We start from the raw sequence: 14,875 nt of genomic DNA on the forward strand, positions 1-14,875 counted from the left end.
GTTCTTGTTATAAATCATCGTTCACTTGTTTAAATCATTCATAAGCATTCAATCGTCCAACATCATTCTCGTACAAATCGTTCTCGTTTTAATAGTGAAAACTACTTTTGGTCGTCTCGCTAATAACATTCAAACCTTTGTGACTCGTTCATCGTTCAACTCGTTCAACTCGTATTAACAAACCACCAAAGGGTAAGTTAACAATCATCAGATTCAGTCGTTACCCACCTAACCCACACATAACCATGGGTGCGGTCTGATAACGGGATTTATCAGATCCTATGGTACCATAACCTAATACTGGTCGGTTCGGCCAAAATTAATGAATGTCATTCGTTATGTAACTACAACCAACAAGTTCATTCACATTATTAAAATCTTTATTAGTTTATTATAAACCATCTCAATCGTTTTTGAAACCATCATTAAAACATCGAAATCGTTTTGATACATATGAATCACCCAAAACAATCGAAAACAATAAAGGAGGGGATCTATGTACTCACCTTTGGGTGGGTTTTTATATGTTAACACAATCCCTCAAATTGTTTATTCGTTCTAAATTAAATAAGAATGATTTAATAATTGAAAACCCACAAAATATATAAGTTTCTCCGATACTTAGAATTTTCACATAACTTTGAGATTTCTCTCAAAAAGTTATTATTTTTGATTATTTTGGTCTATTTGTAAATATATACCCAAGCGTAATACACATAATCTTGTCAAGTATTATCATGTCAACATACACATATTGTAAAACACATAGCACATTGTAACACATAAAATTTACCCATGAACAACCCATTCTAGTGTATGTCGAAAATACTTATTTTAACGATTCGGCAACATTTTCGAGCGTCGGAAGTCACGTATGACTAACCAAACACCAAGTAAACTTAATATAAGTTAAAATACTTATTTTTATATCAAAAATATCAGTTTGGTTACTGATCTAAAACAGTTTTATAAAAATCCTCCGAAAAGGCGATTTTTAACCGTTTTACAACATAGTTTTGCATCAAACATTACCCGAACCATCCCAAATCGAAACAACTTGAAATTTTAACATAACCCATGTTATTTACTGAATAAAATCGTGGTTATACTCATGATAGTGCAGGTCTTACATAAAGCACATAAATCATTCAAATTTTACATATTTTACCACTTTTTACGCTATATGTACAACATGCAAAGCTATCAAGCCTATGTCAAAGTTTCATGCCATTATTATACACCAAATTAATAATGTTATTTTTAGTTTTTATAATCTTGTTCAAAATCACTTTTGTCATACAACCATTTTTCATCACTTCTTGAGCTTTAAATCAACATATATCCTCATGTACAAGTGCCTAAAGCATACTATCATATCAACATCATTTTATATGAATTTAAATGCATCAAATGTGTGATTTATTCATGTTTATTTGCTGATGTAATTTACATTTTTCATGTCATGCATAGATCATTAAACACTTGCATTTTAACTATCTTTCAAGAACAAGCAACATGTCACACCCCAACCGATGGCGGAAACATCGAGATGAGACGTACAAACTGTTCAAAGACATCATAACACTAGTTGTGACAATAATTAAAGTTTATTTCATTGATATTCATAAGTTTCATACAATACATGGAAATGAAAAAGTACATAACATAGATTGTAAATTTAAATAGTTGATGGGTTTCTAAGCCATCCTAGCCTTTTCTTGTTTTCTTGAATCCTCAGCCTGCAGTATGCATTTAAAATACAATCAACAAATAATTGCTGGCGAGTATACAGGTTTGAATATAGCATAATAGAGTTAAATAGTTTATCAAATCTATTCCATGTGAACAACTGATATCAATTAACTGTTATACTCGTAACGATGAAATCCATATGTCCAAACCATAGTTACACAATTAACATAGCCTAACCCTCGAAAGGGTGGTAATAGAGTTAATAGATTAAACCTAACAATACCCGTATATACGGGAGGGGCGTTACAACCTACAGCGCTGCCATTGATAGGGGAGGCTTGCAAAGTTAATGAACATATAGCCATAGATGTTAACATCAGCACAACATAGATAATCAATGATCAAGTAGTTTCACAATAGTATGGATAGATTGTGCAATGAAAGTGTTTATCATTGTGTTTTTGATAAGGAAATGCATACTACACCCAAACGTGTAAAAAGAAAATGGGTCAAGTATACTCACCTTAGGTTGCGTTGCGTATATTGGAAAAAGATAATAGAATCAGGGATTTTCCAAGAAGATCGTGCACAAGAGAATTACCCTATTAATTTGAGGATTTGATTAATCATTTGGGAATTTATAGAATAATTTAAATAATAAGACATAAATAATACAAAATTCCTAAAGTGTTGGAACATTAAAATAAATAGGAATTTAAATAGATAAATAATTATTTTAACAATCTAAAATAATTACCACAACATTAGTTAATAATCTTATAAACAAATAACTTATTTATAAAGTTTCTAGTTTATAAAACAAATAAATAAATCTGAAAATAAAATAAATAAAATTTCTAGATTTTTATTAAATAAACAATAATTCTGATTTAAAGAATATAAATCCTGAAATTAATAAATATGATCAAATAATAATTAAATAGTAATTCAGAATTAATTTATAATTTAAACAACATTTAAAATAAATATTCTGAATTAATAAAAACAATATATCTGATTTTTATGATAATAATTCTGAAATACATAAATAATTCTGATTTATAGATTCTGAAAATAAATAAATAACCTGATTTTTAAAATATAATTCTGAAATAATAATTATAAAATTCTGAATTAAATAAACTGTTTTAAATAAATAATAATGATAAATCTGATTTAGAATAAATAAAATATAAATTCTGTTTTATTAAAATAATAATCCAAATAATATAATTTCTGATTTATAAATATAAATTCTGTTATAAATAATAAATCTGAATAACATTTCTGAAAAATAATAAATTTCTGATATAAAAATAGTTATGAAATTCTGATTAATTAAGTGGTATAATAATAATTAATAATTCTGATATATATATAATAATAAAAATTCGGAATTAATTAAATAAGAAATGAAAATTCTGGAATAATAATTATAGATTCTGAAATTATAAAACTGATTTATTAAATTAATTAATAAATCAGAAAATAATATATAGGTTTATAGAATTCTGATTTTATAAATACTTCTGATTTAATTAATAATCAGAAAAAAATATATCTGATTATATGTATTTATATACTATAATTCTGATTTATATAATAATAATAATAATAATAATAATAATAATAATAATAATAATAATAATAATATTAATAAAAATATAACTGAATAATCAAAAGATAAACGAAAATAAAAGAATAATTGAATCGGAAGGTTACCGGTCGGAGACGGGTAGGTGGTGGCCGGAGGCGGTGATGACGGTGGTCCGGTGGTGGTGAGCTCCGGTGAGGCGTGTACGGGTTCCGGCGAGTCGAGTGGTTTCGAGTCGGTGTTTCGGTTCTGTTTTATTTCGGTTTTAATGAACGAGTGAAAGGGATCGAATGAAGAAAAGATAGCCGGATATATATAGGTGAGTGGAGGTGATCGGTTACGGGAAAACAGAACATGAATGGTCACCGGTTCCGGTTAAACAACCAAAGGCCGGAGAAGACATACGGTTTTGAGCGGTTATTTTGATTCAAATTCAACATTTAATTACATGTTAAATGTAATTGGATCTCAAACTTATCACCAGTCCAAGACCCAGCCCAGCTGGTTGTGTGCGCGTTTGTTGAGTGAAGGGTCGCGGGTTCGAATCCGGTTTGATGCATTTAAACCACCTTTTTGTTATTAATTAGCCTGACTAACTGGGTTAGCCACTAACTGAGTTTTCTAACTCACTTAGTGCTGCCCTTTATAAAACTAACCGGGTTAGGTTATTTAACGAAAATGCTTAGAACATCAATAAAAATTCAGAAATAATTATTTATTTAATTTAAATTGTTATTTTGATCATCTAAAATAATAATCAAATTTAACCCAAATTTCAATATTTTTACCGAATTAGCGTATAAATTCCCAATTTTTGTACGGTTTAGGGTAATCTCTTGGCAACGATGATTTAAAGAGTCGAAATTAAGATGGAATTCCTCTGTTTTTACGTGTTTAACATAGTTTCAACGTGTTTAACATAGTTTCAACGTGTTTAACATAGTTTCAACGTGTTTAACATAGTTTCATAGTTTCAATGATTCATAGTATTCAAACACAAAATATGGATAAAATCATGCAATTTCATTATGATTTCAAGTCTCGAGTAAAATTTTGGAATTTGAATCAAGTACAACAAAGGTACAACTTACAAAAGTAGAAAGTACAAGTAGACTTTCCAAAAATGGAAAGTTTGAAAATACGAAATGTTACACAACAACATAAACAAGTACTTATCAAGAATCAAACTTCAAAACCCATACACACATACATATATGTACGGTTATATACATACATATACACCATCATTTTTATTTTGTAACAAGACCCATTTCATTTGATTTCAAGTTTGTGAAAATTCCAAGATTCAAGAGAAACTTTAAATCATCAAGAACATCCAAGAATCAAAAGTATGATTTAAACATAATGTTATACCTTCAAGATTCAAGTAAGTTGTTGAATGAGATTTTGTGATCATAGGAAGCTTGGAATCACTTGAAATCACCTTGGAAACACCCTTGGATCTTCACACCAACTTGAAGCTTGCTAGAAATGGTGTTGAATTCTCAAGAACAAGTTTGAAGAAGATGAAGATGGAGAGAGAGAGAGGGGGGGGGACGGTTATGGAGAGAGGAGAGAGAGGAGATTGAGTAGTCTTGTTGAGTGTGAAATTGTCTTGGAAAGGTATATGTAGAGATATGGGAAAGATGCATGCATCATCTCTTGGCCAATAAAGATAAAATGGAATATTTTCTCAATCTTGCAAAATATTTGGTAATGATGACCGAAATTTGTAGGGGGGAGGGGTTAAAGTGTAACTTTGATTGGTAAATTAGTTAAAAACAGGTATTTACTGAATACCGGGTATTTTATCTAGCGTTTAATTCCCGGTTTATGGCGTTCTAAATTATTTTTATTATTCCATAAAAATAAACCCGCCAAAATATTATTGAAATAAATTTCAGTTGCCGAGATTTGGCTGCGTTGTCTGCGTTTCACAGTAGAAGCACTGTGTCGCGCAGAAACACGCGGTACGCGCTTAAACTTGAAAAATTACGTTTTTAAGAGTTTTAATTTATTTTTCAACATGGACCTGATTAAAAATAAATTTTAATCATCACAGAATATTTTTGGGATTTAAAAATTATCCGGGCGGTCACCAACGTTCGTTTCGCAGTTTTGTCGTAATTAGTTCTTTAGTTCAAATAAACATGTTTTTGCCATACCGAATCCTTCGAAACTTATTTCTAAGTTATGTAAAGGATATTTAGGGTATGTTTGGCTTGTATCACAGTTCCGGGGTGTACGTCGCGTTAAACTGATTGCGTTTACGCACCAATCTGCGTGTAACCTTCCAGAAAACGATTAAAGCTTGAAACCGGAATCGAATCAAATCGTAAAATCATCACACACAATAACACATATAATAACACCAAAGCACATTGTTTTATTGATAATCAACATTGTTTTACATTATACGATGATTACAGAACACAGTTGTCACAAGCTCTGCACTGCATTCCCCCTCATTCGAACCCGGGTGGCTGTGCTTCCGATAAAAAGGGTTGAAGCGCAGTCGGTAGTGGGTTTCCAATCGATCTACACATTTTAAAAAAAAAAAAAAATTAAAGCAAGCTAGGTCAAAAGGTTCTGATTTACTTCTGTATTGTTTCTTCTTTTTCTTGCCGTTCCTGTTGCTCTTACGAAAGCGCAGGTTTCCTGCTATAGTACTATGTAGTAAGTTGTGGTTTTAAACAGCTTGTTTACTTCTAATTCAAATGCACCAGCAATCACCCCCACCCACCTTCTTGCTCTTACTCATCATCAACAAACACAATGAGTTCTTCCTCATCATCAAACACATTGAAATTCACTACTTAAGAAAAAGAATATATTCCATTCGCAAGGCAGTCACTCCGGCCACTGCAACTGCTCCTTCGGCCGTCATTGCTGATGCTCCTCTGGTGAATGGCTTTCTGGCTGAAGCTGAAAAGTTGCTGACACCAGAAGGCGAGGTTCATCTGTTGAGTGTTCAACCGGAAGAATCTGATAAAAAAGGAGGAGATTAGATTTAGATAGATAGATCTATGGGCCGGGGTATTTGTCATGGGACACTTATGTTTCGGGGCGGGGTTTATTTAAACAAGGGATTTTATGTTTTTTTGTCTTTGATTTTCTACTAGTGTACTAGTGTATGACAATGCCTGCCTGCCTGCCTTGGCTTGCTTAATATATTATGAACCTTATCTATCTATCTATCTATGTGTGTTTGTTTGTTTTAAAAACTTTTTCTTATTCATGTTCTTATGTATATGGTTTTGGGCCTTTATTTTAAAAACATATCATGTCGATTTTATTCAATACGATGTTTTATAGTTTTGTCTTTGCATTCTTTACCTTGGGCTCTACTACTTGTAGTGTAGGTGAGATAAAGAGTTGTTGGGTTATAAGCATATGGACAAGGCTCAATTAAATCGACGTCTTATAAAAACTACAGAGAAGCTCTGAAAAACTGTATCAAAACAAAGGCAATCTCACTTTGGATAATATGAATCTTTTTGACAGTGTGGGCGGTCTAACCCACTAAACTAGTGAACAATACTTTTTTTAAGACAGACCGGCTGGTTTAACCAGAAACCAACCGTGGACTGCAATGGTTAACATACCAAACTCTAGTTTTCTAAAAGATTGAAACATTGTGTCACATCCGTCTTTTTACCACTAATTAACTTTTCTTTAAAGGCAATATTTCTTAACTTTTCTTACATCTTACATCTTGATTCCGCTAAAGAGGTATGATTTGAACTCGGCCCATAATGACCAATGGGGTATCCATTCCATATTTCCATGAGCACGGCCGGATTTTAACCCATGCGCAAACTATGTTATGCCTACGTACCACAAATACCCGTAACCATAAAAAAATAAAAAAAAACGGAAAGCCTTAAAAACTCCAAAGCATAAAATTATCCGTAACCGGAAAAACCGGGCAGAATTATGAATTTGGTTTTCCGTTTCACAAATTTTCCTTATTCGGATAACCGAATCAAATCAATCGAATAAACCAAATAATAACTCCTTTAATCAAACAACCAAACATAAAAACCGAATAGACTGGTTTAACCTGTTGAATTCGATTCGGTTAGACACATTTCTATTGCGGATCGATTTGATTTTCGGTTTAGACGAAAAATTCAAAACCGATAAAACCGAAATGAATAAACCGATATCTTGAACAGCCCTAAGTAATCGATTTGATAGTAATTCATTACTAGATAGACGAAATAAACATAGGATAAGCCTCATTCAGTCATTTGAAAAAGTAAACTAAATTTTGAGCCAAAACAGGTAGCTTTGTTTACGCAGATTCTTTCTTTTGGTGATCAAATTGTTTTTAATTTGCCTGAGATGATTAGTTACATGGCACAGCGTGTGGCTGGTCATACATTTATACAAGCTGATTTAATGATTTTTTTTTAACATTTTTATTGTTTGTTTATACCGTGGGGTATGGGGCTTGGGTTGGGGGAAAACGCTCAAGCCACCACCTCGGGTGGGCTTCGTTTGGGGCGTGGCCTTTGGGGCTTGGCTTTCAAGCCGGGCGTGGGGCGGTATGGCCATGCTAGTTGGCTGAATCTCATTGGCTCACCCGCCACGTCAGGCGGGTCTTTTGAATTTCGAATTTTAAATTTCAAACGGTCCCCCCATCTTCTATAACCGTCACCCGGGTCCCCCAAAGGCCTCTATATATGGTAACCCCAACTCACTGGTCCCCCCATCCCACGAACCCCCATCCCACGAACCCAACAACCCCACCGGCTACCACTTCTGTCCCACCGGCTACCCCACTGGTCCACCCCTTCTCGAACCCGCTACCCCACTTCTCTCGAACCCAACCCCGCTATGGCATCCTGGACCCATGAAAAGGAAATTGCTCTCGTCACAAGCGTCGTTGACGCTATGAAGGGTCGGCCACTGGGCCAAACAAAATATTGGGTGGAAGCATTCGGAGCCTACCGACATAACGTCGGTAACGACCGCCACAACCTCAACGCGTGCCAACATAAATAGCGCGAGCTACGGCCCAAGCTCGAGCGTTTCAAGGCTTATTACGAAGCCGTTCCCGGTGGCGATTTAAGCCACGAGGACCGGGTGACGGTGGCTAACATAGAGTTTCGAGGCAAGGAAAAAAAGGTGTTCGACAAGATCGACCTTTTTGAAATTTATTTAACGCTTTAGGTTTTTTTTTATTTTGTAATTTTTAGTATTATGTAATTTTTAATATTATGTAATTTTTTATTAATTTTTTTTGTTTAATTATTCTGCCACGCGGTGCACCCAACCCAAGCCCAACTCACGCCACGTCATACCCCGCGGCCACGTAACCAGGCGGTGAGGGGGCTCCTATTCCACATGTCAGCATATGCCCCAACCCAAGCCCTACCATACCCCACGGCCTTACAGGATAAAACTGATGGTTATGATGATTGATGATAACCTACCTAGTGTTGCTGACCGCCTCGATCTTGCAAAACAAACATGGTTGGGTTTCAATGACGTATGGGTTAGGTGCCTTGTGAAGAAAGCCAAATTGATTGTATATTATTATTATACAAAGAGTTTAGACTTTGGGGTATGGGCGGGGTTGAGGCGTGAGTTGGCCATAAACGTTTAAGTCACTATCCCAGGTGGGTTTGGGTTTCGGCGTGACCCCATTGGCGGGGGTTTCAGCCCGTGCGTGGGGCGGGGCTACGAGACTGACTTGGCTGGCTGTGATTGGCCAAAAAAACTAGTCGTTCGGGCTAGCCATTCGGGCATTATTTAAAAAAAAAAAAAAAACCTTATTTCCTTTATAAATACCTTACTATATTTAACATTTTTCTCGCACAATATCAAACACATAAAACACAATCTTGCCATGATTTCTTCAAGTTCAAGTGAATCGTCATCATCATCTGACGATGGTGCGGAAATATTCCTACAAACGATCGCGACCGTGGTGAAAGCTATCGTTGAAGACGATGAGGAAGATACTCTGCAACCTAAACGGAGGAGGTACATCGCTCGTGAACGGCACACCGCTAACAATTTGTTGGTAAGCGATTACTTCTCAGCGGAACCTAAGTATGATGAAAAAATGTTTAGGCGTCGTTTTCGTATGAGTAGAAACTTATTTTTAAGTTTCTAGAGATGTTGAGGAGAAGTATGTTTATTTCCAACAAAAACCGGATGTAACTGGGCAATTAGGATTTAGTACGTGGCAAAAGGTCACGGTCGCACTTAGACAGTTAGCGTACGGCAATAGTTCGGACATTATGGATGACTATTTAAAAATGTATGCAAGTGTAGCTAGAGAAATTCTTTACAACTTTTGTTCGTGTATTTTAGAACTTTATAAGAAAAGATATTTGAAAAAGCTCTCGTTCAGTAACATGCAACAAATATTGGAACATCACGCAGATTATCTTGGGCTACCCGGGATGCTAGGTAGTTTAGATTGTATGAAATGGCCTTGAGAACTTTGTCCAACCGCGTGGCAAGGCGCTCACACAAGTGGATTTCACAGGATGCCAGCCATCATGCTTGAAGCGGTTGCGTCCCAAGATCTTTGGATATGGCATGCGTTCCTCGGTATGCCAGGATCACATAACGATATTACCATCATAAACCACTCGCCCCTTTTCAATGATCGGGTAAATGGTATAGGACCCAAAGGAAGTTTCTTTGTAAACGGGGTTGAGTACGTGTATGAGTACTACCTAGTTGATGGGATTTACCCGGAGTGGGGGGTGTTCGTAAAATCGTTCACAAGACACGGTACCATAGATCCAAAGAGATTAAAGTTTAACAGGGTCCAAATGGCTGCACGTAAAGACGTCGAGCGAGTGTTCGGTGTTTTAAAGAAAAGGTGACGAATATTGGCAATGCCTTGTCGACTATGGGACAAGGATCAGTTTGGAAACGTGATGTACGCATGTATCAATCTTCACAACATGATTTTGGAGGATGAAGGTAGAGCGATCGGTACCTACTATGATGACGATGACCCCCAACCAGATAATGTAACAGTTACAGACGAAGAAAAATCGTCAAATGATTTTTTGATCAAGTCAAGGGATATACATCACAACCTTCGATCTGATTTGGTGGATCATGTTTCAACGATTCCTGGGTTCGAAACCGACGAAGAATGATTGTTTTTATTTTGATACTATGTTTTTTTTGTAATTATTATGTATAATTATGTAGTTTATATATATATATATATATATATATATATATATATATATATATATATATATATATATAGGGAGCCGCTAAAATGAAAACCACCTCCAGTTGTAAGAACCGCGAGAACCACTCTCAGCCAATCATATTATGCCAACTAAAAAGGTATTTTGATCTTTTACCCCAAATTTTAATTCCATTTATTGTCTCTGTCATCTCTCTCCTCTCTCCTAAAATCACCATCATCTCTCACCTCTCTTTAAAGTCTCACAGAGACTTTTACATTACACACATCCCAAATTTTGAATCCCCTAATCTCTCTCTCTCAAAATTGTTCCACCATATCCCCTCATCTCTCTCCCTCTCTCTCATACCCAAATCAAGGAACAAAAAAGATGTTTGATTGGTGGTGGTAAGTCGAATGCGGCGGAAGACGGTGGTGGGAGGTGGTTGGCCGGCGACGAAGGTGGGACGAAGACGGAAATGATGTTTAGAGATTAGAATGCGGCGGAGGTGGTGGTGGGAGGTGGTTGGTCGATGACGGTGGTGGGAGGTGGTTGGTCAACGACGGCGGTGGCGGAAGGCCCCTTGTTCATCTGTTAACACCAGTTTAGGGAAAATTTGTTTAATCATTTTCCAAATCAGGTATTAAATGTCATACTTATATATTATCCTCTTTTGCTTTTTTTTTCCATCTTATTTCATTTTGTATGTATGTGTATTACTGAAAACAAATTGTTCATGTGATTATGGTTAATAGATCTAAAATTTGTGTTATAGGACCGTGTGAGTGGGAATAGGAGTCAAAATAGGAAGATATTGATTGGTTGATTTTTCAAAATAAAGAATCAAAATGAGAAAGGAGTTGTGGCTTATTTTTGCAAACTTCACAAAATGCAAGTACAGCGAAGGATGTTTTTACAGAAAGAATGAAGTCATATCTCCAGATTTAGGAACACAAAACAAAGGCTTCGGGTCAGGAATCGTCTCAACAAATTCATTCAAAAACTTCATATCCAAACGTATCACATTCAGAAGAAACGGGTCATCAAAAGAAGGTCTCAAGTTTACGCCAACTAATACTTTAGTGACTTGTTACATTTGGTATTTTTATGAAAATTTTATATATATTGTTTTTTTTTGTATTGTTGAAATGTTATTGTTTGCGTTTTGAAAATATATCGACACTTTAGTTGTCGGAATCTTTCAAAAACAAGGGAAATTCTGTCCGTTTTCCGTTAAACGAGGGCGTAAAAAAATGGGGAAACGAGACGTAATTTTTTTTTTGTTTTTTGTAAAAAGGTTTAAAACTGTAAAAAAAAATTGTTTTTTGTAAAAAATCTTAAAAAATATTGTTTTTTTTTTTGTAAAAAAAAAGTTTAAACCCGTAATTTTTTTTTTGTAAAAAATGCTTATTTTACAACGTAAAACGTAAAACGTAAATTTTTTAACGTAAAACATAAAAAAGTTTTATAGAAAACGTAAAAAGTTTAACGTAAAACGTAAAAAGTTTAAAATGTTTAACATAAAACGTAAAAAAGTTTAACATAAAATGTAAAAAGTTTAAAATGTTTAACGTAAAACGTAAAAATTTTAACGTAAAACGTAAACTTTTTAACGTTAAACGTAAAAATTTTTCTACGTAAGTTGTAAAACGTAAAAAACCGTGTGATAAAACGGTGCCTAAACAAGGGGCGTGAATGCGGCGCATAAAAACGTCGCGGAAAAAAACGGGACATAAAAAACGCCGCGTTAAAACAGGACGTAAAAAAGGCGTGTTAAAAAACGACGCTTGAAAAAGCCGAGCGTAAAAAACGGCGTGCAAAAACGACCCCGTTAAAAAACGATGCGAGCAAAAACCAACGCGCAAAAAGAATTGTCTTGTTAAGAAAATCTAAATTTAAAAATGTTTTTAATAAAAAAAATTCTTTTGAAAAAAGAAAAAGTAATATAATAAAACAAAAAAGTAATAAAAAATAATAAAGACTAAAAGACAAAAAAGAGTAATTTTACTAAACTACCCTTTTGGATTAAAATATTAAAGACATAATAAAACAAAATGTATTTAATATTAATATTAGTTACTTTTAATCTCATCCACACATCTTGTTGATCTAGTGGTTAGGAACTGGTTCTCGCGGTTCTTACAACTAGAGGTGGTTTTTATTTTAGCGGTCCCATATATATATATATATATATATATATATATATATATATATATATATATATATATATATATATATATATATATATATGGCTAATTATAAGGAGAAAACCCACCCCAGTTAAGAAAACTTGGGAAACTCTTTATGTGGATAAGGTTAAGCCACGTGTGCTTTGTAACATTCTATATAAAGGGTAACTTCGTAACTTTACTTTTGACACATGCTGAATGTAAGAGGAAAGTTGACTGACAAGTTCATCTTTTCGATCCTTTTATCCCACAACAGATTTGATTTGGAGGGTTGGTTTGGCGGTATATGCAATAGATCATGTACAGGTGTCCTACTTTTATATTTTATATTTTTTATATTCATTAAATAGGTGTACTGCTTTTTTAGATGTGTCATAAAATGTGAAAAGCAACAATGACATAGGGTAGTGAATGGTCTACATATATAGGGTACATCTATGGTCAAAGAAGTAGGTCCCTTTTTAGTTACGTTTTTTATTCTTCTTTTTTTTTTTGTCTGAATATTGTTTATTATTTAGAGTATGTTTATTATTTTTAATGTGTTAGTGAAATGATAATTGTGAGGGTGCATTGAAACATGATTACAGTTGACTTTTCTTTCTTAAGGTTTTATTTAATGGTTTTTATGTCTAAAAGTATCCACTCCAAAGGAAATAGTTGTTGTACATGCGGTTAATGTATCAGGGCACAAACATCTACATTTACCTTTCTTTTGATGTAATATTTTTTTTCACTTGGCGTATGTAAGACCACTTACAAAAATCATTTTTTCATATGCTACACAAATCGAGTCATATCTACATTAGTTAATTAAGCTTCAATCATTTTTTTCATATACTACCCAAATCGAGTCATATGTTACAAAAATCATTTTTTTCCATCTTTTATCCTACATAGAAATACACATTAATGCTACAACATAGACAATTTTTTGTTTCATTTCACATTTGTACATATAAATAAAAAACAAAGCCGAAAAGTTTTTTTTATATAACCAGGTAATAAGATGTCTAATCATAGCACCATACATAAAACAAAACACTTCCACAATGTTACAAAGAAATTCGTAAACACAAACTATACAAATTAATGTAATAATAATTTGAAACTAAATATTTATTAGTTTCTCTATAACACCTTTTTTTCCAATTTGGTGGTTGATGCCTTTTCTCCCTGCATTTCAATTAAAAAAAACATCAATATTCCTCGCAATACGAAACGTTTTTGAAGATAGGGAACACCCAAACAAAAAAATGTTTGAATGTATAAACACATGTGGTCATTTTTTATGTGTTTTGTTGCTTATCCTCACTATCTACAAGCACGAAGGTTGATAACAAGTTACATTTTTTTCCAGAGATCCAACAATGTAAAGTATTCATGTACAATGTACAGTTTTTGAATTATCTCAAAATGCAACACACATGTACTTTTTTTATACACATCAAATATCAATGTAACTTTTTTATGTAAAAATGAATTCAACTAAAAAAACCAAAGAAAAAAAAAATGTAACTTTTGTTTTGTTTCAAAACCAACCTCTAAGCCCTTTTTTTTTACATTTTTCCCTTTAAATGTAATTTCTTTATTATACACCTTGTTGAAATATGCACGACGTAAAAAAAGTAACATTTTTTCCAATAGAACATTTGTAACGTACAACTTTCAAAAAGTCTAAAAAGTTTTTAAATGTTTTCTCTTATCACATATGATGGCATATATCAACAGTGTAAAGAGTAACAATCTTTCCTAGTAGAAAAATTTTGTAACAAGTTTTTAAAAATCAACGAAAACCCCCTTTTTGTTTATTGTAAACACCCCCTCCCACTTTCCCCTTTTGTTACACACTTACCTTTTTTAATGTAAAAGACACTTTCGGCCAAAAAAATATATAACGAACAAAAAATGCAAATTCTTTTTTTTTTTTTTTTTTGTTCACATTTCCCTCCTTTTTACATTTTTTCCCTTAGCACAAATGTTGTGAAATATCCACGTCTTAGAAAATAACATTTTCCATTATAGAACAATTTTGTAACCAATTTTTTAAAATCAATGCAAAACCTTTTTTTTATATCACCACCAAACAAACAAAATGAAAAAAAAAAAAAAAACCTGCCCAAACTTGACGGAAAAAGATGTAAATTAGGAAATAGATACACAAACATCAAATATATAATGTCGAGAACCCTAAAAAATCATGTACGTAGCATCATTAAACCCACAATATA

At 33.5% G+C, this 14,875-nt stretch overlaps 1 long non-coding RNA gene across 1 annotated transcript; it reads left to right on the plus strand.

Moving 5' to 3' along the window:
- The first annotated feature begins 10,693 nt into the window (after positions 1-10,693).
- On the plus strand, positions 10,694-11,632 carry LOC118488098. Its single transcript, XR_004883705.1, has 2 exons — positions 10,694-11,098; positions 11,234-11,632. It is a non-coding gene; the product is annotated as an uncharacterized LOC118488098 (long non-coding RNA).
- Positions 11,633-14,875: the final 3,243 nt, after the last annotated feature.

The sequence above is a fragment of the Helianthus annuus genome, chromosome 16 (genome assembly GCF_002127325.2).
Source record: "Helianthus annuus cultivar XRQ/B chromosome 16, HanXRQr2.0-SUNRISE, whole genome shotgun sequence".
Classification (NCBI taxonomy): domain Eukaryota; kingdom Viridiplantae; phylum Streptophyta; class Magnoliopsida; order Asterales; family Asteraceae; genus Helianthus; species Helianthus annuus.